This window comes from Lissotriton vulgaris, chromosome 7 (genome assembly GCF_964263255.1).
Source record: "Lissotriton vulgaris chromosome 7, aLisVul1.2, whole genome shotgun sequence".
In the NCBI taxonomy this organism is placed as follows: Eukaryota; Metazoa; Chordata; class Amphibia; order Caudata; family Salamandridae; genus Lissotriton; species Lissotriton vulgaris.
The window spans coordinates 1674239122-1674265273 of NC_141695.1; the positions used below are offsets into that span (position 1 = coordinate 1674239122).

At 48.4% G+C, this 26152-nt stretch overlaps 1 protein-coding gene across 3 annotated transcripts in view; it reads left to right on the forward strand.

The window, feature by feature from the left end:
* Positions 1 to 26152, forward strand: part of RAD21L1 (RAD21 cohesin complex component like 1) — a 1036426-nt gene that overhangs the window by 347761 nt on the left and 662513 nt on the right. The gene's annotated exons all lie outside the window — the stretch shown is intronic.

Here is a 26152-nt window from a genome sequence, read left to right on the forward strand (position 1 = left end):
CGTAAGGAATCCATTCCAGACCTGCATAGAACTCTGTCAGCGGCTAGGCCTACATGTCAACTACAGCAAGCCGGTCTCCCTACCCACTCAGAAGATTCACTTCCTAGGAGCTCTGCTAGACTCCGAAGTAGGAAAAGTGTTTCCTTCGGAGGAGAGACAGTTTTCTATAACGCTCCAGTGCCAGCAAGTTCTTCGCAGCAGGACTCAGAAAGTGCGAAAAATAGCCTCCCTCTTAGGGTCGATAGCTTCATGCATCTTCTTAGTACCGAACGCCAGACTTCGGATGCGTCCTCTTCAGCAGGATCTGGAGGACAAATGGGACCAGCAATCAGCTCTCTGGAACAATAAAATCACTTTGTCAGAGGTAGCTCGAGCTTCCATCCCGTGGTGGACAAAGAAGCAGAACAGGCAGGTGGGAGTTCTCTTCCATCAACCTCCTCCTACACAAACGATAATCACAGACGCGTCTTTACAAGGCCGGGGAGCGCACATGGGGCCTCTCCAAGCGCAGGGTCTGTAGTCTTCAAAGAAAGCACCTACCACATCAACTTGATGGAATTGAGAGCAGTCTACCTGGCCCTCAAAGCGTTCCTTCCCTCGCTTCAAGAGGCAACGGTTCTAGTACAAAAGGACAACACCACAATGTACTATTTGAACAAGCAGGGAGGAACACGCTCAAGGACGCTATCACTGGAAGCTCAGCGCATCTGGCATTGGCTTCTGACTCGCAAGTTGTCTGTTCAAGCAGTCCACCTCCCAGGAGAACAGAATGTGAGGGCGGACGCACTAAGTCGGCACTTCGAAAACAGAGAGGACTGGGTTCTCAACGACTAAGTGCTAGATGATATTTTCCAGTATTGGGGTCGTCCTTCCATAGACCTCTTCACGGACGACGTAAACAGCAAATGCCCCAGCTTCGCCTCAAGGTTCTACCGACCAGGAACGAGACAGAATGCTCTTTTGATAGACTGGTCAGGGGAATTTGTGTACGCCTTTCCACCCCTTCCGCTGATCCCGAAGGTGGTAAGCAAGCTGAACCACTCGTGCACAACAATGATCCTGATTGCCCCCGACTGGCCGAGACAATGGTGGTACACGGACCTACTTCACCACTTGTCAGTGTCTCCTCACAAGCGGCTTCCATGCAGGCCGGATCTGTTATCGAAGATGAACGGGAGGATTCACCATCCCAACCTTCGTCACTGAACTTGGCAGCATGGCTCCTGAGGTCATTCAGTACGGCAATCTAGGACTGCCACAAGACTTCATGTCCATTCTGAGAGAAGCTTGACGTCCTTCCACAAGACACTCTTACGTATGCAAGTGGAAGCGGTTCTATATGTTGTGCATGCAGAATGGTCATAATCCAGTGAAGGGTCAGGAAGAAGCAGTTCTTCCCTACTTGTTGTACCTGGCTAAAGCAGGGTTGAAGTTTAATTCCATTAAGGTGCATTTAGCCGCTATAACTGCTTATAGGCGTTCACCTTCACACTTGCCAGCGGTAAAGGATTTCCTGCAGGGTCTGAAAAAGGTGTACCCTCCAGTACGTCCTCCTTCTCCTCCCTGGGAGCTGAACCTAGTACTATCAAAGTTGATGGGCCCTCCTTTTGAGCCCATTCATAAAGCTACTTTACAGCATATTTCCTGGAAAGCTGCTTTTTTGGTAGCGATTAAGTCAGCCGTAGGGTGAACGAGATTCAAGCTCTTTGTACCAAGGAACCAGATTCAGTGTTTAATTTGAATAGAGTGGTTCTGAGAAACGCACCCTTCTTTCCTGCCGAAAGGGGTATCAGATTTTCATCAATCTATTTCTCTGCCCACTTTTTTTCCCAATCCCTCTACTACAGCTGAGAGGGCTTTACACTCTTTGGACCTGAAAAGAGTTTTAGAATTCTATCTAGACCGGTTCAAGTCTATTCGACATTCTGACCAGTTATTTATTAACTATGGATTGATCAGAACTGGTCACGCAGCGTCGAAGCGTTCCATTTCCAGATGGATCGTTTCGTGTATCAAACTTGCTTATCAATTGGCACAAAAATCTCTGGAGTTTACCCCTAAAGCGCATACCACTAGAGGTAGAGCTGCATCGGCAGCTTTCCTGCATAATGTGCCCATGTCTGAGATTTGTAAAGCGGCGACCTGGAGGTCTGTCCATACATTTACCAGACATTACTGTCTAGATTCTGACACGAGAGCAGATACCCAGGTGGGTCAGGCCTCCCTGAGGAATCTGTTTAGCAGCTGAGTTTTTGGCTGTTATGAAGTGGTTGGGTCATGTACTTCTCATTTACCTGCAGGTGGTTGATGGGCTTGCTATTTTATTCAGTGCTTAGGACTATTGATGAGGATCACCTGGAAGAGAAGGATAAGTTACTTACCTGTAATCCTAGTTCTCTTCCAGGGGTATCCTCATCAAAGTCATAAGCAACCCACCCGCCTCCCCAGGTAAATGAGATTCGGTACTAATAGTTCAAGTTCAAAAATGTGTATAGCGCACTACTCACCCAGAGGGTCTCAAGGCGCTTGAGGGTATGAACGGTGCATTACTTATCGAAAAGCCAGGTTTTTAGATGTTTTCTGAAAGAAAGGTGGTTCTGTGTAGAACGGAGGTGAGTGGGGAGAGAATTCCAAGTCTTGGCCGCTAAGTAGGAGAAGGATCTTCCTCCCATGGTGGATCTATGGATGCGCGGAATTGTGGCGAGGGCTTGATTGGATGATCGTAGTTGGCGGGTGGGTGTGTAGAAGGATAGTCGTTTGTTGAGGCATTCTGGTCCTAGGTCGTAGAGGGCTTTGTGTGCGTGGGTGAGGAGACGGAATGTGATTCTCTTGTTTACGGGAAGTCAATGGAGGTCTTTCAGGTGACCGGAAATGTGGGTATTGTAGGAGAGTAGGGTCTGCAATCCTATGATCACCCAGATTTTTTGCTTTTGTTTCACTGGTTTACGACTTTCTCTGGCTGTGGGCCTGCCAATCAGACCCACAGCCTGGCTGTTCTCTCGCTAAATTGACATGTGTACCTTAGGTGCTTTACCCAATTGGAACTGGGCCACCTTGTCAGACCTTGTAACTCAGGGCATCGGTGTACCCAGGGCCTACCAGGGGCTGAAGCATGTATTATGCCACCCCTGGGTGGCCATCTAAATCTGACACAACTGGCTGCACGACAGCTGGGGCAAGGTGGCGTACTCGCCCTTTGCTTTAGATATAGTATACCTATATCTAACCCTAAAATGGACACCCGAATTCCTATCAGTCACTCCTATGGCAGGCCTTGACAATCCTGAAGGCAGAGTGCGTGGAATTGTGTGAATTGGGCTCTGGCACGAGCCGAGCCCGGTTGCAGCTTGTGGAACCAAGACCCAATGGCTGTTCCATGATACCGCGTACCATATCGCTAACTGCGGTATCGCGTTATCAAGACATGTCGAGTAAGGTGTCATACGAATCGGGATACTGACCCCTCACCAATGCTGGCGACGGGGTTAGCATTCCACCCTTCTAGAGGGACACGACATGTACGTAACTGTGAACCCCGGTTAAAGTTAACTGAAGCCTCAGCTCCACAAAATGGATGCTGCCACCACAGACACGAGTCTGACCTCCTGCTGCTGGGAGTCCTTCCATTGAGGAGAGCTTGGACAAAGGGTTTCCTGTCCGGGGCGGTGCTCGCACCATCCCAGACAGGGTTTTGTGTATTTTGGGTAGGCAGGGCTTTACAGGAAAGTGACTGCGGAGTGGCACCCCGGTGCTCACTACGCATCTGCCGGCTAGAACCAGTTCCAGGGGCACCCCAGCCCCTGACCTGGGGAAAGTCCGGCATGGGAGAGGGGTGTAACCACCCCCCTTCCTGGTCCCACCCTAGGGCAGGACCTAGTCGCGTACCCACCCCTTTCTTTAGGATAAAGGCAGGAGCGGGGACCCTTCCAAATTAGATCATCTTTGAATCAAGAATACTTTCTACGAAAGGAACTCTCGACTCTTCTCAAGATTTCTCCCTTGTGGCTAAGGAGTAGTCACCCTGCATCCGCAGGCACCATCTAAGAACTCTGCGGTTTGCTGCACGTCCTTCCTCAGGAATCCGACTGCCCAGCTCGACGAGAACCGGCTTCCCTGGCACCTCTGACCTCTACCCACATCGTCAGCTCAGCTGAGATCCGTGGGTGCGACGAGACCTCGAGGGACCGGCCATCATCAAAACCTGCACGATTTCTAAACCAGCACGACCACCGAGGGATCCTCTGGTGAGTGCTCTGGGGTCCGAGAAGCCCCGACCCTGAGCAGCTCCAGCACCGAAGTTCAGCCTCCCTGCATCTCCACGATCTGCGTGGGGCCCTTCTGCTCTTTGCTGCTCATCACGTTGTCTGGTTACTAGCCGCTGGCTGGTGGCCTTCTCGACGACGCTCGACAACCAACGCTGCTGGTCTGGTTGCTCGAGACTGGCCTTTGCTCTCCTCTGAAGAGGAGCATCCCGGACCCTCCTGGTCCACTCAAGACGCCATTTTAGGTCCACCACGTGGCCCTGATTTTGCCAAGGCTTGTTGCCCCAATCCTGGGCCCAGCGACGCCGACAGCATCAACCTTCGTGGGACAGCTCGCACCTCCATCCTGGTCGCCGACAACGCCTCCTGGTCCGTGAGACTGTAGAGCCTAGCGTCACCCACTCACCTAGTCGAGGTGACGATCATCCAGTGCCCTCCTGGTACCCTCTGACTACTGGCTAGTAGTAACGAACTTGGTCCCCTCTGCTTTCAGGTGTCATCCATCTCTGATCCAGGCTTGGATCTCTACGAACTATCTCCACTGGTCGCCGGCCAGCAACTCCTTCCTTCCGGCTCCTGGTTCGTCAGCGAGGACTCCCGACGTCTGTAAAGACTTGTGCAGCCGCAGCCCCTGGGCTAGGTAACTTCGGCATTTCGGTGCCCGCATAGCCTCATTATCTAAGGGTCCCGAGTCTCTATCGCTTCCGACTTACCTTATCGGGTTCGCCCGAGAACACTAAACTTTCCGTGCCCTCGGGCATTTGTGTAGATTGTGCACTTGAAGTATTTTCCTAAGAGTTTTGTTGTGTGCTTAGTACCCTGTCCTCATAAAGAGTACAGGGCTGTTGTGATTCTAATAAATACACTGTTTATTTTCATAACACTTGTGTGGTGTCCTTTCACTTGGTGTTCAAGGGGTATTTGATGGTATAACAGCTGGCTTAACACGCCCTCTAGAGTTTAGCCCGAAGACTGCTCGTATCCACGCGACTAGGATAGCTGGTCTAAGGTTGACTTACAACCAATCACCATAAGGGTCGTTTGGACTGATGCATAGTGATCACTAGAATAGTGAGTACTGCATATCAGGCCAAGTTCTCACATTGGTGAGCAGCGGTTGGGATTTGAGCTTGCTGTTGTTTTAACACGCGTATCCTAAGAATATCTTGTGAAAGATCGCATAAGTACTCAAGGTACATATAACTTAGCTTAGAATACTCTGAGTTCTACTGAACCAGCTGTTGTAGCTCCTCAAGGCTTAGCACACCTTGGCTGCAACTCTTAGCAAGGGATCAGTAGGTAAACATATAGTGCAGGTAGGTGCATCACTTACACCACACTAGAAGCAGCATGTCAGACAAAGGAGGAAACACTGAGTCTCCCCTTGTGTCAGTCGGCCTTCCACAGGTCACTTCCAGATATGCTGCACTTAGCTTCCAAGAGATGCGACAAATCTGTACATCTCGGAAGCTAAAACAGGGTGCAAACCCTACCATTCAGTTTCTGATTGGTCTCTTGGAGACTTATGATGCTTGGAGGGCTGGTAACACAGACCCCTCTCATCCAGAAGGGAATATGCCCCCCCTCGAGGGAACCTTAGGTGACCCTGACCTTATCCATCTCTCTGCAGAAGGTGAAGAGGAGGATGAGGATCTAGACCCATCTGAGGACGAGGCAGACAAAGGTCCAGTAGTGGTTAGCCAGCTAACTAGGGACAACTTAAGCAGGCACGAGAATGGTACTAGGAGACCCCTGGGGCCCCTCTCAGGCCAGCTTAACATTGGGAATGGACGAGTTAGGTCTCTGTCGAGAGGCTTTAATAGATCTGTTCGAACAAATGGCTCTCGAGGCTCTTCTCAAAGAGGGATGACATCCCCTCAGAGGAGAGTATACGAAGCTAAAGTGCGGGACGTCAATCTGAGGATCGAAAGGGAAGAACTTGCCCTGGCCAAAGAGAGACTCGCCTTTGCTAGAGAGCAAGAATTGAGTGGGACGAATCCCACTGGTGGCAGCATTCCCCCACGGGAAAACAGGAGTTTAGACACTAGACACCTGAGTAAGATAGTGCCCCCCTTTAAGCAAGGGGATGACATCCACAAATGGATTACTGCTTTGGAGAGGGCCTGCATTGTACAGTGTGTCCCCCAGAGTCAGTGGGCAGCTATCTTGTGGCTCTCCTTTGAAGGTAAAGGTAGAGATAAGCTCCTCACTACTAGAGCGGAGGACGCTAACGATTACCAGGTCCTGAAGAACACACTGATTGATGGGTTCGGCCTAACCACTGAGCAGTACAGGTTGCTGTTCAGGGATACCCAGAAAACTCAGTCTCAGGACTGGTCTGATTTTGTCGATTGTGCCACTAAGGCTTTGGAGGGCTGGTTGCTGGGCAGTAAGGTTACTGATTACACAGGATTGTATAATTTGATCATGCGAGAACAGATTTTAAACAATTGTCAGAACCAGTTGCTACATCAGCACCTTGTCGACTCGGATCTGACCTCTCCCCAAGAATTGGAAAAGAAGGCAGACAGATGGGTCAGAACAAGGGTTAAGCAAAACCAGGGCCAGAACCAGGGTGGTCAGAAGAAAGCAGACCAGAAGGGTAAAGATTCGAAAGGTGAACAAAATGACCTGAAGTCTTCGACAGGTCCCCAACAACCCAAAGAGAGGGGGGGGGGGGGGGTCAGGCTTCCCAGAAAAAGAAAAATCAAGAAGGCCAATCGAAAAGGTGGTGCCAATACTGTAAAAGTAAAACTCACTGGTTTAGTGAGTGCACCAAGAAAGGAGGGCAGACTCCTGCTACTGCAGCCCCTAAGGCACCTGTGCCCCCTAGTACAGCCAGCAGCAGTAGTGCATCTCCCAAGGGACTAGTTGGGTTAACCTTGGGTTCTGAGGGGTGTGACAACCTAGTTGGCACACTCACTCAGGCTGTCCTTGTCTGTACAGGGGATGTGGATATGTCCCCTGATATCAGTCCCAATACTTTGAGCAAATACCGACAGACGCCTTTAATCAATGGAAGAATGGCTCAGGCCTATAGGGACACTTGTGCCAGTGTCACCATGGTGACACCTAACTTTGTGGACCCTGGACAGATCATGCCAGGTACAGATTTCCTGGTGACCAATGCCAGCAACGTCACTACCAGTCATAGTATGGGGATTGTTGCTTTCTCCTGGGGAGGGGTAAATGGCCAGAAAAAGGTTGTTGTTAGTTCAGACCTCCCAGTGGATTGTTTGTTGGGCAATGATTTGGAGTCATCACAATGGTCAGAAGTGGAGCACAGGACTCACATGGAGATGTTAGGCTTGCCAGCACATGTGCTTGCTCTGACTAGGTCACAGGTCAGAAGATGCCCCACTGAACCTGTGCTGGATCCTGGAACAATGGACCAGACACCTCCCAAGAAGAAGAGTAGTCGGGTTAAGGCATCGCCTTCCCCCTTGCCCCAGGTCGAGGATCAAGTCTCAGAGGAGGCTGACCTCCAGGAATTGCGGGAAACTGAACCTAAAGAACTCAAACTTGATCAAGTTGAGTTTCTGGGCTCAGGGGGACCCTCACGAGAAGACCTGGGGAAGGACCAGTTAGACTGCCCTTCCCTTGAACCCCTCAGACAGCAGGCTGCTGCTGAGGCTGCTGGGAACGCCACAGGTACCCACAAGGTATACTGGGAGGATGGACTCCTGTACACTGAGGCCAGAGACCCCAAGCCTCGCATGACCAGGAGGCTGGTTATCCCCTTGTCTCGTTAACAAAAACAATGGTCCTTGACCTAATTCAATTCAATGATTATATCAAACAGTATTCCTTAATTTTCTAAATTAGAGCCAAAATAAATTTTGCTATTTGGAAGAAATCCAGACTTATTCATGCAATCACAGAGCCCAACAACTGTGTCATATTCATAGAAAAAATATATTTTTATTTTTACTAAACCATACTTGTAACCTATTGGAATTCAAAGGTTTCAAATTGCAATTTTATCAGGTTTTTTTCAATATTTACAATATTTTAAAGGTACGTATAAAAGGTGCTCAAGAAGAACGTGCATAGAGTGAGTGCTCGAAAAGTTGGCGCGAGTGATTCAAGAGAAGGGAAAGAAGAGTAGGTGACAATTTTTACAAGTGAGTATGCTGATTCAATACTAATAACAAATCAAAATGTCCTGTCCACTTTCAAAAGTTCACAATCCAGTGTATCAAATTATTCTTTTTTACACGTTTTTACACTAGATGTATAGTGATCCAGGAAGTCTTAATAGGGGTGTCGACGTTTCGACCCGACTTAATGCCTTGGGAAAACTGATAGCCTCTGCTTGCGGGTCTTCTTCAGGACTAGGGAGCACCCTCCGACCCTGACATGAACCAGTTCCCTAATGGTAATTCAAGTGGTCGTCATCAAAAATCGACCCAGGATCTATGTATCCATCTTTCGGATTGGAATCCGTATGAATTAATCTAATTTCAATGGCGGTGAGCTCACTCAGTCTATGTATCCAAGTGGCCAGATTGCTTGTATAGTGCCGTCAAAGTAAACCTAATCTCCAGGGTAGTAAATTCCAAGGTGATGGACTCCTTCACATTTTAGGATATCCAATATTTCTTCCCACCTCAATGGGGGTACTGTATATAAGTGCCGATGTGGTCACTCTTGTTAGATTCCTTGTTCGCCAAAGTTAAACGCGAAAAGGAGGGGGTTAGTCCGTTATCCTACGCCTTGTCTCAGCGTGGTTTCCTTCTTACCTTGGCCCACGAGATTCCCTTAGCAGGACACTTAGGCCAGACGAAGACGTGGGACAGGCTTGTCTCACACTTTCACTGGCCTCACATGAACGAGGATACCAAGGAGTTTTGTCGCTCCTGTGTCACTTGCCAAGCCAGTGGCAAGTCAGGTGGCACAACAAAGGCCCCCCTTATACCAATGCCTGTGGTGGGGGTGCCCTTTGAACGAGTGGGGATTGACATTGTCGGTCCAATGGAACCCCAGACAGCATCAGGGCACAAGTTTATACTGGTGGTAGTGGATCATGCCACCAGGTATCCTGAAGCTATTCCCCTTAGGACCACTACAGCACCTGTTGTGGCAAGAGCCCTAGTTGGAGTGTTCTCCAGAGTGGGCTTCCCTAAGGAGGTTGTCTCTGACAGAGGTGCAAACTTCATGTCGAGCTACTTGACTGCTATGTGGAAGGAATGTAGTGTCAACTACAAGTTCACTACACCCTATCATCCACAATGCAATGGGCTTGTTGAACGGTTCAACAGGACCCTAAAAGGGATGATTCATGGACTACCTGAAGAGCTCCGGCGTAGATGGGACGTCCTGATTCCCTGCCTTTTATTCTCTTATAGAGAAGTCCCACAGAAGGGGGTTGGCTACAGCCCTTTTGAACTTTTGTACGGGCATCCTGTAAGAGGACCCCTGTGTTTGGTGAAGGAAGGATGGGAGAGACCTCTCAAAAAGCCTGCAACCAACATAGTGGACTATGTGCTCGGTCTCCGCTCTCAGATGGCTGAGTACATGGAAAAGGCATCTGAAAACCTTAAGGCCAGCCAAGAACTCCAAAAAGCTTGGCATGACCAAACGGCTGTCCTGGCTGTTTATCAGCCTGGACAGAAGGTGTGGGTGTTGGAGCCAGTGGCCCCAGCAGCACTCAAGGACAAATGGTCTGGGCCCCACACGATTCTTGAGCAAAAGGGAGAGGTCACCTACCTGGTGGACCTCGGAACTCCCCGGAGCCCCCACAGGGTGCTCCATGTTAACCGGCTCAAAGCATATGTCGACAGGACGGACGTGAGCGTGCTCATGGCCATAGATGAGGGACAGGAGGAAGAGAGTGACCCTCTCCCAGACCTGCTCACTCAGAATCCTGACGATGGATCAGTAGACGGTGTTGTCTTTTGTGGCAGCCTCTCTGAACATCAACAGAAGGATTGTAAACAGGTTCTTCAATCCTTCCGGCATATGTTCTCTCTAACACCCAGTCAGACCAATTGGTGTACCCATGAGGTTGACACTGGTGACAGCTTGCCTGTCAAGAGTAAAATCTACAGGCAGCCCAATCACGTTAAAGACTGCATCAAAACTGAAGTGCAGAAAATGTTGGAGTTGGGAGTCATTGAACCCTCGGATAGCCCTTGGGCTAGTCCCGTAGTTCTAGTGCCGAAGCCTCACACCCCGGGTGGTAAGAAAGAGATGAGGTTCTGCGTAGACTACAGGGGTCTCAATGCAGTCACTAAGACTGATGCCTACCCAATACCAAGGGCAGATGAGCTTATAGATAGATTGGCTTCTGCCAACTACTTAAGTACGTTTGACCTGACAGCTGGGTATTGGCAAATCAGGTTAGCTGAGGACGCCAAGCCTAAGACAGCATTTTCTACCCCTGGTGGGCATTATCAATTTGTGGTAATGCCCTTTGGTTTGAAAAATGCACCTGCCACCTTCCAAAGGTTGGTGAATCATGTTTTCACTGGGCTGGATGACTTCTGTGCGGCGTATCTTGACGATATTGCTGTCTTTAGCTCCACCTGGGAGGATCACCTGGTCCACCTGAGGAAAGTGTTAGAGGCTCTGCAAGCAGCAGGTCTCACTATCAAGGCCACCAAGTGCCAGATAGGGCAGACACAGGTTGTATACTTGGGCCACCTTGTAGGTGGAGGCCAAGTTCAACCACTGGAGAGCAAAATACAGTCAATCAGGGACTGGGCTCCTCCAACCACCCAGACTCAGGTTCGAGCTTTCTTGGGCCTGACTGGTTACTACCGAAAGTTTGTCAGAAATTACGGATCGATTGTGACTCCGCTTAATGAACTGACCAGTAAGAAAATGCCAAAAAAGGTTCAGTGGACAGTGAGCTGTCAAAAAGCATTCGATGACCTAAAACAGGCCATGTGCACGGCACCTATCCTCAAGAGTCCAGACTACTCCAAACCATTCATTGTCCAAACAGATGCTTCTGAGTTGAGTGTGGGAGCTGTTCTATCTCAACTGAATTTTGATGGTAATGACCAGCCCATTGCTTTTATAAGCAGACGGCTGACCCCCAGAGAGAAAAATTGGTCAGCTATTGAGAGGGAGGCCTTTGCTGTGGTTTGGGCCCTGAAGAAACTGAGGCCATACTTGTTTGGCACTCATTTCAAGATTCAGACCGACCATAAGCCCCTCTTATGGCTAAATCAGATGAAGGGTGAAAACCCCAAACTGCTTAGGTGGTCCATTTCCCTACAGGGATGGAGTTTACAGTGGAGCATAGACCTGGCACTGATCATGGCAATGCAGATGGGCTCTCCAGGTATTTCCACTTAGAACAAGAAGACTCACCTGGTCAAGGTTAGTTTATTGTCCCAACGTTTGGGGGGGGGGGGGGTCATGTAGGAGAGTAGGGTCTGCAATCCTATGATCACCCAGATTTTTTGCTTTTGTTTCACTGGTTTACGACTTTCTCTGGCTGTGGGCCTGCCAATCAGACCCACAGCCTGGCTGTTACCTCGCTAAATTGACATGTGTACCTTAGGTGCATTACCCAATTGGAACTGGGCCACCTTGTCAGACCCTGTAACTCAGGGCATCGGTGTACCCAGGGCCTACCAAGGGCGGAAGCATGTATTATGCCACCCCTGGATGGCCATCTAAATCTGACACAACTGGCTGCACGACAGCTGGGGCAAGGTGGCGTACTCGCCCTTTGCTTTAGATATAGTATACCTATATCTAACCCTAAAATGGACACCCGAATTCCTATCAGTCACTCCTATGGCAGGCCTTGACAATCCTGAAGGCAGAGTGCGTGGAATTGTGTGAATTGGGCTCTGGCACGAGCCGAGCCCGGTTGCAGCTTGCGGAACCAAGACCCAATGGCTGTTTCATGATACCGCGTACCATATCGCTAACTGCGGTATCGCGTTATCAAGACATGTCGAGTAAGGTGTCATACGAATCGGGATACTGACCCCTCACCAATGCTGGCGACGGGGTTAGCATTCCACCCTTCTAGAGGGACACGACATGTACGTAACTGTGATCCCCGGTTAAAGTTAACTGAAGCCTCAGCTCCACAAATTGGATGCTGCCACCACAGACACGAGTCTGACCTCCTGCTGCTGGGAGTCCTTCCAGCGAGGAGAGCTTGGAAAAAGTGTTTCCTGTCCGGGGCGGTGCTCGCACCATCCCAGACAGGGTTTTGTGTATCCTGGGTAGGCAGGGCTTTACAGGAAGGTGACTGCGGAGTGGCACCCCGGTGCTCACTACGCATCTGCCGGCTAGAACCAGTTCCAGGGGCACCCCAGCCCCTGACCTGGGGAAAGTCCGGCATGGGAGAGGGGTGTAACCACCCCCCTTCCTGGTCCCACCCTAGGGCAGGACCTAGTCGCGTATTCACCCCTTTCTTTAGGATAAAGGCAGGAGCGGGGACCCTTCCAAATTAGATCATCTTTGAATCAAGAATACTTTCTACGAAAGGAACTCTCGACTCTTCTCAAGATTTCTCCCTTGTGGCTAAGGAGTAGTCACCCTGCATCCGCAGGCACCATCTAAGAACTCTGCGGTTTGCTGCACGTCCTTCCTCAGGAATCCGACTGCCCAGCTCGACGAGAACCGGCTTCCCTGGCACCTTCGACCTCTACCCTCATCGTCAGCTCAGCTGAGATCCGTGGGTGCGACGAGACCTCGAGGGACCGGCCATCATCAAAACCTGCACAATTTCTAAACCAGCACGACCACCGAGGGATCCTCTGGTGAGTGCTCTGGGGTCCGAGAAGCCCCGACCCTGAGCAGCTCCAGCACCGAAGTTCAGCCTCCCTGCATCTCCACGATCTGCGTGGGGCCCTTCTGCTCTTTGCTGCTCATCACGTTGTCTGGTTACTAGCCGCTGGCTGGTGGCCTTCTCGACGACGCCCGACAACCAACGCTGCTGGTCTGGTTGCTCGAGACTGGCCTTTGCTCTCCTCTGAAGAGGCAAACAAAACAGGTGATGGACCGAATGTGGATCAATGTCACACATTCAACCCAGTCCAAAGATCTGGGCCCAAATCCATCGTTTTTTTGCACTCCACACCACCCTGGGTTAGACAATGGCGATATGCAAATCAGCTCTGACCCTGTGCCCCATGGGTCCAGTCCGAACTACAAAAGCCATGTCCTTCCCAGAACGGAATCAAGCATCCGAGGACCGGACCGGTTTCGAGGTAACACCTCTCATCAGCCCGGCTAGCTTGACTCCAGTGGTGTGGAGTGCCTGGGACCCACGTCTGAGCATTCCCAGCGCACTAAGGGCGAATTTGCAAACAAAACAGGTGATGGACCGAATGTGGATCAATGTCACACATTCAACCCAGTCCAAAGATCTGGGCCCAAATCCATCGTTTTTTTGCACTCCACACCACCCTGGGTTAGACAATGGCGATATGCAAATCAGCTCTGACCCTGTGCCCCATGGGAACAGTCCAGTCCGAACTACAAAAGCCATGTCCTTCCCAGAACGGAATCAAGCATCCGAGGACCGGACCGGTTTCGAGGTAACACCTCATCAGCCCGGCTAGCTTGACTCCAGTGGTGTGGAGTGCCTGGGACCCACGTCTGAGCATTCCCAGCGCACTAAGGGCGAATTTGCAAACAAAACAGGTGATGGACCGAATGTGGATCAATGTCACACATTCAACCCAGTCCAAAGATCTGGGCCCAAATCCATCGTTTTTTTTGCACTCCACACCACCCTGTGTTTGCATACTCCTCTGAAGAGGAGCATCCCGGACCCTCCTGGTCCACTTAAGATGCCATTTTAGGTCCACCACGTGGCCCTGAATTTGCCAAGGCTTGTTGCCCCAATCCTGGGCCCAGCGACGCCGACAGCATCAACCTTCGTGGGACAGCTCGCACCTCCATCCTGGTCGCCGACAACGCCTCCCTGTCCGTGAGACTGTAGAGCCTAGCGTCACCCACTCACCTAGTCGAGGTGACGATCATCCGGTGCCCTCCTGGTACCCTCTGACTACTGGCTAGTAGTCACGAACTTGGTCCCCTCTGCTTTCAGGTGTCATCCATCTCTGATCCAGGCTTGGATCTCTACGAACTATCTCCACTGGTCGCCGGCCAGCAACTCCTTCCTTCCGGCTCCTGGTTCGTCAGCGAGGACTCCCGACGTCTGTAAAGACTTGTGCAGCCGCAGCCCCTGGGCTAGGTAACTTCGGCATTTCGGTGCCCGCATAGCCTCATTATCTAAGGGTCCCGAGTCTCTATCGCTTCCGACTTACCTTATCAGGTTCGCCCGAGAACACTAAACTTTCCGTGCCCTCGGGCATTTGTGTAGATTGTGCACTTGAAGTATTTTCCTAAGAGTTTTGTTGTGTGCTTAGTACCCTGTCCTCATTAAGAGTGCAGGGCTGTTGTGATTCTAATAAATACACTGTTTATTTTCATAACACTTGTGTGGTGTCCTTTCACTTGGTGTTCAAGGGGTATGTGATGGTATAACAGCTGGCTTAACACGCCTTCTAGAGTTTAGCCCGAAGACTGCTCGTATCCACGCTACTAGGATAGCTGGTCTAAGGTTGACTTACAACCAATCGCCATAATGGTCGTTTGGACTGATGCATAGTGATCACTAGAATAGTGAGCACTGCATATCAGGCCAACTGCTCACAGGTATGACGGGGGATGTCCAGTATGAGTCTGGCTGATGCGTTTTGGATGCTTTGGAGTTTGTTCTGTAGTTTGGCTGTGGTTCCGGCGTAAAGGGTATTTCCATAGTCCAATCGGCTGGTGACCAGTGCGTGGGTGACTGTCTTTCTTGTTTCGGTAGGGATCCAACGGAATATTTTTTTGAGCATGCGTAGGATGTTGAAGCATGAGGATGAGACGGCGTTGACTTGTCTGGTCATCGAGAGGGAGGAGTCCAGGATGAAGCCCAGGTTACGTGCGTGATCAGTAGGTATGGAAGCGGTTCCCAGGGCTGGAGGCCACCATGAGTCGTCTTATGGTTGAGCCCTGTCTTCAGGGTTATGCAAAGAATAACTGATCTAACTGTCACCCCTGAGGCATGATGGGAAGCCTGGGGTCATGGCTGCCTTAAAGGCACAGTGCCAGTTTTTGTTGAAAATTGTTTCATTTTCTATGCTATTGTTTTACAATCCAGCCTGAGGGCTAACAATGTCTATTTATTAGCAATTTTCAGGATTTAGGAGTGGTTTTGCTCATTAAAACACAAAGTTCAAGGTGTATTTGACCTAATGTGTTTTGTTTCCTTACTAATTGCAGTACATGTACTTGTGTTTACATTGATTAGCCTCAGTTTTGGGGCTGCATTGGTGTGCGAAAAATAATACATGTACGTACATATATGTTGAGCGAGATATGTGTTTTTACATATATATTTTTATATTGTTTCCGGGATCCCGCACATGGGCGGGAATATTCAGTGCTTATGACTTTGATGAGGATACCCCTGGAAGAGAACTAAGATTACAGGTAAGTAATTTATCCTTTCAAACCAACCGCTACCTAACAGTCAAAACTTTTATTCAACGATTAGGCATAATGGCATCATGCATTGCAATAGTGTCTCACGCAAGATTACACCTGTCCTCTACAGGAATGCTTAGCACGCCTGTGGAATCAATCACAGGGTCAATTAACAGAGCAGTGCTCTCTGCAGTGGTGGAACACAAAAAAACTATCAAAAGGGTGGCCTTTCATCGACCCGATTCCACAAGTCGTACTAACAGCAGATGCATCTCTCACAGGTTGGGGAGCCCATCTCAATATCTAACAATTTGGGTTATATGGGACACCAAACACAAGAGTCTCCACATCAGTTACTTGGAGCTTCTAGCTGTTTATCTAGCACTAAATGCTTTTCAGCCTAAAGAAAAGTTGCCCTAGTCCAGACGTACCGTATGACAACTATGTACAAAAGTGGTGGGTGGGGGGGAGGACACTCTACAGTTGTCTCGCCTCTTTCAGACCATTTGGTGTTGGGCTTTACATCACAAAATTCATCTTCTGGCAAGACATCTTCCAGGTATACACAACCAATTAGCTGACAAACTCGGCAGGATGCGGCAGCAAGTACACAAATGGGAAATTAATCCCTAGGTTCTCCTCCCATACTTCAAAAAATGGGGATTTCCACAGATAGACCTCTTTGCCACAACAGAGAACTCGAAATGCCCAAACTTTGCTTCCAGATTCTCACATCATCTATCCAAAGGAAATGCACTATGGGGAACTGGATGCTTTTCCCCCTTCTCCTCTCCTTCCATTTCTGGTTCTGAATCTTAGGCAGACATCACTCGCACTGATTCTAGTGACTCCCACATAGGCTCGTCAACCATGGTTCACCACACTACTAGAACGGTCAGTGGTTCCACATCAAACGCTGCACCTCACTTCCAACCTTCTCACACAGAACCATAATAATAATAATAATCCACATTTGTAAAGCGCACAATCACCCGTTAGGGTATCTAGGCTCTGGGGGTACGTCGGGAAGATTAAGCAAGCTATTGCCCAGAGTCACATGGTGCTGGACTAAACTGGTGCCGGTACCAGGGATCGAACCCTGATCCCCAGATTCCGGAAGCCAGGCGCCCTAGCCGCGGCCCACACCTCTTCCAGACGAACCATGGAGAAATCAGACATCCAAAACCCAAGGAGCTCAACCTAATGATCTGGCTCCTGAAGTCTTAGAGTTTAGATACCTAAATCTACTACCAGATTGTAGGACAATTCTTAAAGAAGCAAGAAAACCTACCACTAGTCAGACCCTCCATGATTTCGCGATTTGCAAAAAAATTGCGAAATCTGCAGTTTTTCAAAAAGGCGCCCTTTTTACAAAACTGCCCGCAAAGTTTGGGGCATGCGATCTGAAAGAAAATTAAAACGTTATAAGGGATATGTTTTTCATGACACAGCTTATTTCGAAATAATGCTAAAATGTGCGGAGATGTGCCCAGTCAGTAATGGGAAGCCAGGAACACCTGCACGCAAGTGTAGTTTTCATTGCACCCTTGCAACCAAATAAACACAATCTTCCGGCTTAGCAAACACATTTGAGGCGGGAGGAGGAGGGAGGTCTCAGGAGGACAGAGAGAAGTGAGCCTGAGGGGACAGGAGGAAGGAGGAGACAGGGAGGATAGAAAGAGCGGGAGGGCCTCAGGATGGACAGAGATAAGATGGAGTGTGGGGCCTCTGGGAGCTCGGAAAAGGGATTTTGTGCCTGATTTTATTTGGGCATATTGGAGGCTGATCTCAAGTTGCCCTCAACCTTTTCATCACAATTTCCTACAAACTATAATTTGGTCATTAAACAGTGCAAACAGGAAGCAACTACTGACACTTAAATAGTTTTCACCCATTATTAGTGTGAAATGTGAGGAAGTGTTTAGTCACCCAAATTGCTATTGCAGAAGGTGATGAACCCTTCATTACACTAAAAATCATGCATTACCTCTGCCCACAAAAGCCAAAATCGGCTGCATTTTCAGGGCTAGATTGCCCCAGGAGGATTATGTGTTGTGTTGGTAGAGATGCAATTGGGACAGGCAAGGAGCGAGTGTGCTGTGTTCTTTTTAAAACCGAGAGCACAGCTACCAGAATTCATACATCCGCCTCACTGGTCCAGTCTTCCCGTTCTCCTTTATAATCTGCCCTCATTTCCTTCAGCTTTTATTTGTCATCTGCCAGCTATTGCACGCCACAAGCTGTGTGCCACACCTCTTCCCACTTCCAGAGTCTCACCCTTTTCCGGGAGGCACACCTTCTCCAGTATTGGGGTGTCCTTCATAGATTCACATGCCTGAATCATTCCCCGTCGTCAGAGTGGGAGTCCCACGGTATATAAAAAAGCAATAATGTGTCTGTAATAACCAAAAAACCTTAGTTATAACCAACCAGGAAGTAAAGTAGCCCTCAGCTACAGGAGCAAATGCTCCCACACTCATGACTATCCTAGTCATTTTGTATAGACCAAACTGCAGCCAATCAGGCGACAGCACCCACCAGAATGTTCTCCCCAGAGGCTCAGGCTCTCAGATTTTCTTCTGCACGTCGTGTGAAGGGAGTCTCCCTGAGCTTTGCTCAGTTTCTTCTTACTTTGGTTGGTTTTTTACCTTCTAAAGAGGTCTACTTCTAAATTCCTTTTTAGGGCTTGTGATTCCTGTGGAAAGTTAAGGCTGTTTAAGGAGGATCCTCACAAGAAATGTATCCAGATCATGAGGCAAAAGAGTGTAAAATCTGCAGAACTTTTCCTCAGAAAATCCTCAGGGACAGAGCGGGGCGTCTTCTCCTGTGGCTCCAGAGGATAAAGGACAAGGATAACCCTGTTTCTGAGGTAGGGAGCTTCGCCTCTGGGGTCTTCTGTATCCTCTAGGAAGAGGAAAGCTGAGGTTGAGTTAGCTTCTCCTGGGGCGAAGGTGTTGAGAAAAGCCCAATCCTCTCAGGATTCTGGCGTGCCTTCTACTTCAAAAAAGGCTTCTCCACCTATTAAATCTTTTCCTAGTACGCCCTCAAAGAAAGTTGGAAAATCTACAACTTCCAAGACCGCTCCTCAAAAGATTTTACCTCAGGCTGTTCCTTTGACCACGTCAGCGTCAAATACAGCTTCACAGTTGCCATTTCTTCATGTGGCCACCTCTTCAATATCTACGGTGACTTTCTCCTCACCAAAACCAGCTATGGTGATGTCTACAGCCTCCTCACCGTCGACGCTGGTTCATGCCGAAGATAGTGCCATCTACCGTCGACGTCCCACCGTCGACGAGAATCTTGAAGGTACCTTCGACGGGTACTCCGTCACGTCGACTAACATCTTGCCGTCGATGAAGTTAACCCTACCGTCGACGACATCCCCGTCGACGAAGTTACCGTCGACGAAGTTACTGTCGACGACATCCTCGTCGACACAGAAAATACTCCCGTCGATGACCTCCTCGACGAAGAAGGCGCTTCCGTTGACGACGTCATTGTCGACGAAGAAAAAGACACCCCCGTCGACAAAGTCATCGTCGACGACAATGATCTCAGTCAGATACAGGTTTTTCACCGTCCACGTTGGCACCATCGACGCCCCCACTGTCAACCTTCACGGAAATACAAGTTTGGTCATCCAAGCCATCTGCAATACCTCTGCCTTCACAGTCTACCACGGCTTCACTCTTGGAAAAGCGTGGTGAATCTTCGACAACTCTGTCTCCATTGAAATTACCCGACAAGTTACTAGATTCTGAGGAGGAGGAATCCTATGAAGATGACACTTTCCGTGCATCCAGAAGCCCATCTGAGCTGCTTATCAAACTTCAGGATGAAGAACAAGATGAGGGAGAACAATTCCTTGAGCCCTCTGGTCGTGCTCCTGTGTCTGCGCCTACCACACAAATGCCTTTAGACCTGTTGCATAATCTTCAATATATGCTAAGCGATTATTATCGTCGTTTCCCACCATCAGAATCAGGTGATTCTCACCTCTCTACGCCGGTGCCAAGAACATCTACGGCAACGCTAAGGCCTCCAAGACCAGCTTCTCCGCTGCCAACTACGGAGATACGGCCTGCAATAGCTTCTTCGCCAGGGCCATCTCATCATACGCAGGATGATAATTCTTCGGAAGAAGGAGAGGAAGGCGAGGTAGACGACAAGTCAGTATCGTCGGAGTGGGATGAGTATCGGGCACAAACTCCTTCTCCAGTTGGCCAACCTACGGCCGATTCTCCGCCGGTGGACATCGCAACCTTCCACCAAATCATGGGAAGGGCTACAAAGAGGTTCCTCATCACAATGGAAGCTAAGCAGGATGAGTGTTTTTTGTATGGTTTTAAAGACTTACCGCAAAAACAACGTTGGTCCATTCCTATTATTGATTTTATCTGGAAGGAAGGGCTAAAGGTAATGGCGACGCCAAATTCTCTACCTGCAGTTCTACCTCTTGTAGATAAAAAGTATAGGGTCCCTAACAAGTCACCGGCATGCCTTATTGGCCAGGCAAAAACGGATTCTGTGGTTGCCCAGGCGGCTCAGAGGAGAGCCAAAAATCCGTCTACACAAGTCACTGCTACCCCGGATAGGGAGGGAAAGCGCCTCGACACAATAGGAAAGAAAGTCTCCACTATTGCGGCAACTACTGTCCGTCTCGCGAACTCCCTTGCAATACTTGAAAGGTATGACAGACAGATGTGGTCGGACATATCACCGTATATTGAAAAGCTTTCAGAGCCTGATAGGTCTGATGCCAAGAAGATTTTGCAAGAGGGAGAATGTGTGTCATCAGAAGTTATTGATGCTGCAGTGGACGTGGCTGCCACAGGTTTCAGACAGCTAGTGGGTGCAGCTGTTTAGAGAAGACGGGGATGGTTGAAATCTACATCCTTTCCCCTGGAGGTCCAGTCTAAGATCATGGACATGGCTTACGATGGAGAGTTCCTTTTTGGACAACATGTGGATGAGGCATAACAAGCCATAAAGAAGGATACTGAGACTGCACGGTCCCTGGGCTCTCTTCAGTTTCGTAAATCTTCCTTTCGTGGAGCAAGAGGAAGAGGCAATTTCTCTAACGGAGGAGGTTACTCACAGCAGCGTTCCTATAACAACTCACAGGGTAACCAAAGATACCAACCATACCGACAACAAACGTATGGTCAAAAGAGGAACAACTACTCTCAGTCAAGAGGAAAAAACTTTTCTCGAGGAAGAGACAACAACAAAAGCAAGTGAGACAAACATCCTGCCACCACTTTTACCCAACCTGAAGCAAATTGGAGGAAGAATATCCCTACATTACTCAAATTGGTCCAAGATTACCACGGACAGATGGGTCCTGGATGTGGTATCCAGAGGTCACATTCTGGAATTCGTCAAAGACCCTCCAAATTCTCCCCCAAAGGGAACACCACCAGCTCATCTCAAGGAGCTGTTTTCCCAAATATATTCTATGATTTGAAAAGGAGCAATCGAGAGGGTACCTCAACATCAAAGAGGAAAAGGATTTGATTCGAGATTTTTCCTAATTCGCAATAAGTCGGGGGAATTGCGTCCCATCCTCTACCTGCGTGCCCTCAACAAATACCTCAAAAAGTTGTCCTTCAGAGTGTTAACGCTTCAAGAAATCCTCCAGTTCCTTTCAGAAGGAGATCACATGGCAACACTCGACCTTCAGGACGCATACTACCATGTGCCCATTTTTCCTAGACACCGGAAGTTCTTGCGGTTCAGAGTGGCTGGCAGGGACTTTCAGTTCAAAGTCCTCCCCTTTGGACTACGATCAGCCCCGAGAGGCTTTACAAAGATGCTAGCTCCGGTGGCAGCTCACTTGCGATTGGAAGGAATTCAGATTTATCCATGTTTGGACGACTGCCTTATCAAGGCCAGTTCTTTCCTCGCAGCAAGAACTCACGTTCAGAGATGTCTGTCGCTACTGCAGAGTCTAGGTTTCTCTGTAAATTTCGAAAAGTCTCATCTAACTCCATCACAGAGAAAATCTTTCTTGGGAGCGACGCTGGACACAAAGCTCGCCCAGGTCTTCATATCAAAAGAAAGGCAGTTGAAGATTTACAAGATGGCATCTGCATTGCTAACAAGAAAGTGCGTTTCTGTTTGCAAATTCAAGTCTTTCCTGGGGATGATCTCGTCCTGTATTCCTCTCACCCCCAACTGCCGCCTAAGAATGAGGCCCTTACAAGAGGAACTCAGTCTTCAGTGGATTCAGGTAACAGAATCATTCGAGGAAGTGATCAACATAACTCCTCGAATGAGGAACTCCTTTCAATGGTGGATGCAAAAGTGCAACCTGCAGATGGGATGTGCATTCCTAACAGAAGTGCCCAGATTCATCGTGACCACAGATGCTTCTCTTGAAGGCCGGGGTGCCCACCTTCAAGGAATGACAATCAGTGGCAAATGGAACATACAGCAAAGAAAATGGCACAAAAACCTCTTAGAGTTGCGAGCCATTTTTCTCGCCCTGAAATCCTTTCAAGCAATTTTAGAGGACTCTACGGTTCAAATTCGAACGGACAACACATCCAGCATGCACTACCTGAACAAACAGGGAGGCACAAGGTTGGCCCGATTATCCCATCGGGCACAGAAGATTTGGAATTGGGCCCTGGATCACAACATCAATCTGTCGGCGGTCCATGTCCCAGGGATTGCCAATGTACTGGTGGATTCCCTCAGCAGGTCTGCTGCAGGCAATCACGAATGGGAGCTACATCAACCAACCCTGGATCACATATTCCAAGAGTGGGGTCTTCCCGACCTGGATTTGTTTGCGACGAATCAGAACCGGAAATGCCCACGCTTTACAAGCTGGATTCCCCACAAGAACTCGGGGGGGATGCCCTTTTGATGAACTGGTGTCGGATATTTGCGTACACTTTTCCACCGATTCCTTTAATTCCCAAGGTCACCAGGAAGGTGAGGAGACAGCCATGTCTAATCCTGATAGCTCCAAGGTGGCCCGACAAAATTGGTTCACCGAGCAGCTCCTCCTCTCGGATTGTTAGGAGATTTGGTATTCGTGGCAGCTGTATCGGTCTCCACTCCAAGAAGGCCAAGTGTACCATCCGGACCCAGTTTCGTTGAAATTATCAGCCTGGCTCCTCAACACAATGAGTTTGCCAACTTAGACATTCCTCAAGATTGTCAAGAAGTTCTCGCTAATGCCAGAGCGCCGTCAACGATTAAGACCTACAAGCTCAAGTGGAAGCGTTTTTGTGCCTGGTGTCAAGCTGCTGATCTGCATCCCATTCATGCTAGACCAGAACTAATTTTGCCTTTCTTCCTGCATTTGGCTAGATCGGGTTTGGCACATTTGACCCTAAAGTTATTCCTGGCAGCCATTTCCAGATTCCGTCAGGACGGAACAAACTCTCTGTTTTCTTCAAGAATAATCCAGCAATTTTTTAAAGGACTATTTCGGATGTTAACTCCAATTCGACGACCACCTCCATCTTGGCATTTGAACGTGGTGCTAGCTCAACTCATGCGTCCCCCATTTGAACCCATTCATAAGATTGATCTCAAGTTTCTTACTTGGAAGGTCTCTTTGCTATTGGCTTTAACATCAGCTAGAAGGGTCATTGACATTCAAGCATTCACTTCAAAATCACCTTTCTTACAATTTACCTCCGACTCTGTGGTGCTACGTACCAATCCTAGGTACATGCCCAAAGTACCATCGGATTTTCACTTAAATGAGCCAGTGATCCTAAAGACATTTTTTCCAAATCCACAATCACCGGCTGAAAGAGCTTTACACTCTTTAGACATCAGGAGATGTTCTCAAGACAGACCAATAGTTTGTGGCATATGGAAGACTGCGCCAAGGCTGCGCGGTATCCAAGCAGACTATAGCCAGATGGGTCGCTTCAGCAATTGGGCTATGTCATCAACAGACAGGAAGACCCTTGCAGTCTGTACCAAGAGCGCATTCTACAAGGGCGGTGTCCTCTTCCACCGTTCTATTCGCTGGTGGGCCCCTGCTACAAATCTGCAGAGCTGCAACGTGGTCCAGCAGGCACACTTTTACAAGACACTACTGCCTGGATTCAGCAAGTGATGCAGATGCTTCAGTGGGAAGAGCAGTTCTACGCAATCTTTTCATATAAGGTGAGCCTCTGTTCTCCCTCCTCCTCTATGCTCTTGTTTAGACGCTTCTAACATGTTATTGGTTATTACCTTGCATGCATATCTGCTGTATACTGTAAGCGTCTCACAAGCATAATGTTTTTTCTTGTACTGCTATCTACTCAGATTCAGGCATGTGAATCTATGTAAGACACCCCATTACTGGAGAAGAACAATAGTTACTTACCTGTAATCTGTGGTTCTCCAGTATTGGTGTCTTTCATAGATTCACATGCACCCGCCCACCTCCCCTCAGAGGCTCCCTCAGGCAATTATGTTGGTTTCACTCCTGTGCGAGAAAATCTCAGAGCCTGAGCCTCTGGGGAGAACATTCTGGTGGGTGCTGTCGCCTGATTGGCTGCAGTTTGGTCTATACAAAATGACTAGGATAGTCATGAGTGTGGGAGCTTTTGCTCCTGTAGCTGAGGGCTACTTTACTTCCTGGTTGGTTATTACTAAGGTTTTTTGGTTATTACAGGCATATTATTGCTTTTTTATATACCGTGAAACTCCCACTCCGACGACGGGGAATGATTCAGACATGTGAATCTATGAAAAACACCAATACTGGAGAACCACAGATTACAGGTAAGTAACTATTGTTCTTATATCTGATGCAACTTATGCCAGGGTTCACTTTATGCTGGACACACTTTAAGCCTGGCACAGGTTGTCTGGCGGGCGCACTTTAAGCTTGCCACACTACATTCTGCATGGCACACATTATCTCTCTTTAAGCGTGGCACACTCTCTGCCTGGCATACATTATGTCTGGCATTGTCTGGCGCACTTTAAGCCTGGCACACCTTATGCCTGGCCACATTATGTCTGGTGCACTATACACATAGCACACTTTCGGCATGGCATGCATGATTTCTGACACTCTTTAAACCAGGCACACACTCTGCTTGGCACGTTATGTCTACGGCACTTTAAGCCTGGCACACTTTCTGCCTGCAAAAAGAAAAAATGATGGACAGAATACTGAACAATGTCAAACACTTACCCCCATTAAGAAGAGCTCAGGAATTTCTCCACCCACTGCGATCCTGCACCCTAGGGTGCCTGAGGAAGAAGTGTCATGCCTCACGGATGTGGGAGGCCGCTGTGCCCCGGCAGGGGTGCTTACATGGACGCTAGAACACCCCAGGGCGAAATCAGGCCCACTTCCCAGAGGATATGATTGGAGTTGTGCTTCCATAAAGCTGCAGAATCTTTAAACATGCCTTTTTCAAAGTCGAATACTCTGCAAAAACAGGCTCCATTGATTTAAGGCTGAAAAGGAATGATTACGAGTAAAATAAAGTGCCGCTATTTTGCTGCTAAAATTTCGTTTTTGTGCCGCTAAATTTGTACATCTATGCCCCAATATTCTGGGGGGTCTGACTAGAGCATGTTATGCAGCAAAGTGGAAAAGGTTTCTTATATACTGTAATAATAACAGTTGATCTGCTAGATGCAGCTGTACAAAATATTATTTATCGTTTGCATCTACAGCCAGTTGGCTTAGCCTACACATCTACACCCTGCGGCAGTAGCTGCATATCTTTGAAGCAGACCATATTTATCCTTGTTCAAAGTTCCAGTAAATAAAACTTTTATGGAAGGCCTTAAAATAATACCACCCAGGGTACCACCTGCACCTGTCTGGAACATTGTTCTGAAAAGGCTTATGGGTAAAACTTTTGAGCCATTGCACAATTGTTCATTACAATTTCTTCTTTCCTGTAAGTTTGCCTTTTAAATTGCTATCACTTCATTAAGATGTGTTGGTGAGCTACAGGCATTAACCTTAGAAGAAATTTTCTTTCAACTTCATATAGATAGCGTGGTTCTTTGTACAAACCCAAAAGTAGTTTCTGCTTTTCATATTAACCAATCAGTTGAGTACCAGTGTTCTTACCTTAACCTGATTCAATAGCAGGAAAGGGCTCTATTGACACTTTTATGTCAAAAGGGCATTATTATGCTATATTGATAGAACAAAAGATTTTCGTGAAACAACTTCTTGTTGCATTTTCTCCACCTCATAATGGAAATCCTAACTCCAAATCTGGTATTTCTAGATTGTTAAATGTATTCAAACTTGCTATGTTATAGCTAAAATAACTTTAATATACCTCCTAGAGCACATTCTACTTGCAAAATGGGAGCATATATGGCCTTTTTAGGCAACATTCCCTTAGCTGACATATGTAAGGCAGTTACATGGTCGACACCACACACACTTACCAAACATTATTGTTTGGACGTATTAGCACGTCAACAAGCTAATGTAG